We start from the raw sequence: 4,325 nt of genomic DNA, 5'->3' as shown, positions 1-4,325 counted from the left end.
ATGAATGAACAAACCTAATTCCCCTGACTCCCATAGAGTATAATTTCTGTTACTTGGCACTCTGTTATTGTTGTTGTAGACTACTAGCAGTTAAAGATTATTACCACTATCCATGGCTGCATCCCAACAGACACACTTCAAGGCCTTTGGGAATCCAGAACTTCCTGAAAGCCACAATCACCTATAAATTTCTCCTTAGAATGGAAATTTTGCACAGGAAAGGAAGTCTACCAAGCAGTTTTTAGAATTGCTGTCTATTCTTTCTGCCTCCAATGACAATGCCTTTGGGTCTCTCCTGTACAGATACTGGGGGCTCATCCTAATAAACCTTGGGCACATCCTTCACGTGCTTTCCATGTAGCTTTCCATAGGCTCCATGTCAAAGGCACATCTCCAGCTGGGATTAGAGGCCCAACCTGCCTTCTCATCCTTATCCTTTACATCATTTATTATTTTACTCATCTACAAAACGTTTACTGAGCACCTCTTAAGAATCAGACCCTGTCTTGGATGTCAAGGATGCAGGGAGAAAGAGGACAGACACACAGTCTCACTGCATGGTACTTGTCTAGTGGAAAGAACACTAATAGGTGAAAGTTATGCATGTGACTATGTAATGGCAGTTTTGATAAGTGCCAGAAAAGGAAAGCATGGGGTGGTGAACTTCAACATAGGATTTTTTTTTTTTTACTTTGGATTTGGGTGAGTAGGGTACATGTGTTTGAATCCTGATGGTTGGGACAATATTGGATTCATCCTTGTCCTCAATCCTACCTTAGAGCTTCACCTATGCTAGGCATTTTTGGGGCATTGAATCATATGCCCCACAAAAAGTATGTTCATAATCTTAATCTGCATTTCTGTGGTGTGAACCCATTTGTAAACAAGACCTTTTGAAGATGTTACTTTTATTTAAAATGTGGTCAAAGTGAATCAGGATGAGTCTTAATCCACATTTCTGGAGACCTTATATATTACCAGATGTACTTGGCTACTTAGGGTGGGACAAATGGAGGCAAGGAAATCTTGGGAACTAAAACCAATCCCAGTCAGTGCTCCAGTCTGTCAGTTTATAGAAGGAGAAACTGACTCTTAGAGGAGAAATGTCTTGCCCAACCTCCCACCATGGCAGTGGAATTGAGAGAGATCAAGTCTTTGTCCCCCAGTTTAATGTTTTCTCTGCTGTCCCCTCATAATTGACCAGTAGGAGCAAATGACTGTCTTTCCCTAGTGGTGACTTATCGTTTACTTTCTTATATATTCCCCACCACTACCACCTCATTTCACAGACCAGTAGAGGTAGCTGATAGGAAGTACATAAAATGGGAAGGTAAACTATGGATTAAAAACAAAATCAGGATTAGGAAAGGTATAAATTAAGATAAGAGGCCAAGATGATGGTGATATGAAGTAGGTCAGGAGAGATCTCTGATGACAAACAGAATACAATGATCTGTCCATTTGCTACTTTTATGTGCGAATTAAGCTCTGAGCTTCCTGATGGCCAAAGTGAAAAGAGATACATGAAAGGAAAATCTAAGCTTTTTCCTACCTCTTAGCTCTAAAAAATTTCTTGTTTTTGCCAAGTTCCTTAGGGTGAAGTTGAAAGCAAACTTTCTTCTGATGAACCCCATTCTCAGACCCTTGGGCCATCCTGACTGGTAAGTTGTTCAGATTTTCTTCCCTTAGGTGATTATTACTTCTAGATTTGCATGAAAAAAATCTTAGATCCTCATTCTGACTCTGTTGTGATTACGGGGTTCCCCCAGTCAGCCAAGAATTGCATTTGTGATTCAGCCTCTTAGAATTTCATGGTTTGTAAAAACCTGAAAGGTCATCAAATCCAACATCCTCATCCACTTGCCTTCTGATGTTTGCATCTTCTCTGCAACAACTCCATCAAGTGGCTGTCCAATTTTTGCTTGAATGCCTCCAGTGATTCAGAACTCACTATCTCTCAAAGCATCTCATTTGACCTGTCACTTATCAAGCTTATTATTCTATTGAGTTTACATCTGAATTTTGGCTATAGCTACTGAAAGAGACACTTTATCACTGAGGAAGGAAATCAAGTCAAATTGGTCAGCAGGAAGAAACTCTTTGGAAATCCTTAGCTTCATTAGAAGTAGAATTTGTTCAGATGAAGTGTTAAAATTAAAGCAGTATATATCTGAGTGGGGCCAATTGGCATTAGCTCATCACAGCATATGGTGTGCTTCCTTTTATATGCATGTTTAGCGGCTAGTGGGTACCAAACCTCACACAGCTCTCAATTGCTAGCACTAATGAAGGATCTGTTTGCCTTTGGGGATAAAGATGGTATCACTGATTCACAGTTGTTTTTCCAGGAGTGATGAACAGATTTTACTTCCTCATCCACCTTCTCTTGCATGGTCCTTCCTTGTCCCCACTACCACTGCCCCACTTTGGACCCTCTCTTTCTCTCTCAGGACCATTCCCTTGCCTCCTAGCTGGTCTCCCTGCCTTCAATTCTTGCTCTCAGTGGTCCAGGACACATGGCCGAGGGATCTTAAAGCACAGATTTGCCACGTCACCTCCAGCTGACAACCTTCTGTGGTTGCCCTTATCTGTAGAATGGAATCTAAGCTTAACTGGAAGACAGGCAGGGCAGAGAGAGGATTGCCTGTGGTCATGGAATCAAGCAAAGTTAACGGTCCCTCATTCAGGCTGAACGCCCAACATTCTGTAAGACCTTCTGGAACAGTAGCTCACACTTTTATAATTCTGCAGTTTTTACAGTTCGTTCACTGGCAAAAATCCATTTAATTCCCAGTTAACAGAGGAAGAAACAGAGATTCTCTCAATATTACTGCTACTAACAATTTGATATTGTTATTGAATGCTTGGATAGCACTTACTGTGTGCCAGGCTGTCTCTAGTTCATTTAATCCTCACTCCAAAGCAAGCCTACTTGCATGACCTTGAGAGTGAGTGTCTCTTTACATTTTGTACATTCAATGCTCACTTGCCTCAACCTAGCACCTGCCTTGGCAGGGCCAGTAACTTCCTGAACAGTGACATGTGAAGCAGACTTGGGGGGCAACTCGTGGGAGAATCACAGACAGGAGTATCTGGTCTTGCAGAGGTCTAGCCACATGGTGGGAGCAGGCCCAGAAGGACAAGCCCAGAGTTTCAAAGTCAAGTTTAGACAGCCTGGAAGCCATGGCCCCAGTAAGCAGCATGGTGGAAGGGAAAGAGTGCAGGGCTGGGATCTGGAGAACTGCATCCCATCTGTGATTGGTCACTGCAGGGGTCTATGTGCAGTGAGTTTCATTTCTGGGCCCTAGTTTCCTCTTCTGCATAAACGGAGTATTTGATGACCCTCTCTGTCTCCTCGGCAGGTCCCAGTGCAAGGATTGGCCATGTACGATGCACAGTAAGTGAGGAGCTGGTGCAACATGAGGTGGTAGAGAGGGTGTCTGAGTGAGTATAAGGAGCCTGGGGTCAGGCTCATCCCCACTCCTTACTTACTTTGGAATCTTGGCTGCACAACTTCCCCTTTCTTGGGGAAGACTTCATATCTCATTAAGGTGGATGGAACAACTCAGCTTGACAAAGGCAGCTGGGCTTCACGTCTACAATTAGGAGAAACCATTGGGTGAGATGGCTCCTGACAGCTCCCATCCCATCATCCCATCCCATGGGCAACTCACAGCCAGAAGCAGCCTGGCCTTCAAGTCTAAGCCCCGGCTCCCTCCTCTTGACAAACAGCTCTTCAAGCTCAATCACAATGAAGTATCTCCTTCCAAATAAGCCTGGGGCTGTGTCCAAGCCTGCCTAGCTCATCACATGCCCCACTACCCCCACCGGGGTCTTTATACACGCCACTCCACCTTCCTGAAGGCTGGGAGGCCCATCAGAGAAAATATGAGATCCATGGTGATAACAAACCAGGAGGCTAATTGAAAGGTATTTCTGGGCTTGCATCTTAGCTCTGTCAAATCAAGTAAAAAATCAATCTTATCTTCCCTAACCAGCAGTTATGGAAATCTGCCAATAGCATTAACTAAAGGACTTCCTTATTTCTCAGAGTATTCATCACAAATGAAGAACAGGAATATTAAGGGGCCGGTTTAATTCTCTTCAACAGCCACAGTTCCCTTCAAATTAATGCCATGTGGAAGCCTATCCTGGAGAGCAGAGGACAGATATTTGGCTTCCAAATTTGTGTGGTACTGTGTTTTCACCAGGTTTTAGCTTAGATGGGTTAGGGGGTGTCTTAAGGATGATAAACCTTCACACTCCTCACATTATCATGTGCAATTTCAAGCCTCACCTTGACGCCATGTACAGGTAGAGTAGAT

The sequence above is a fragment of the Tamandua tetradactyla genome, chromosome 2 (assembly GCF_023851605.1).
Source record: "Tamandua tetradactyla isolate mTamTet1 chromosome 2, mTamTet1.pri, whole genome shotgun sequence".
Taxonomy (NCBI): Eukaryota; Metazoa; Chordata; class Mammalia; order Pilosa; family Myrmecophagidae; genus Tamandua; species Tamandua tetradactyla.
This window is presented reverse-complemented; position numbering follows the sequence as displayed.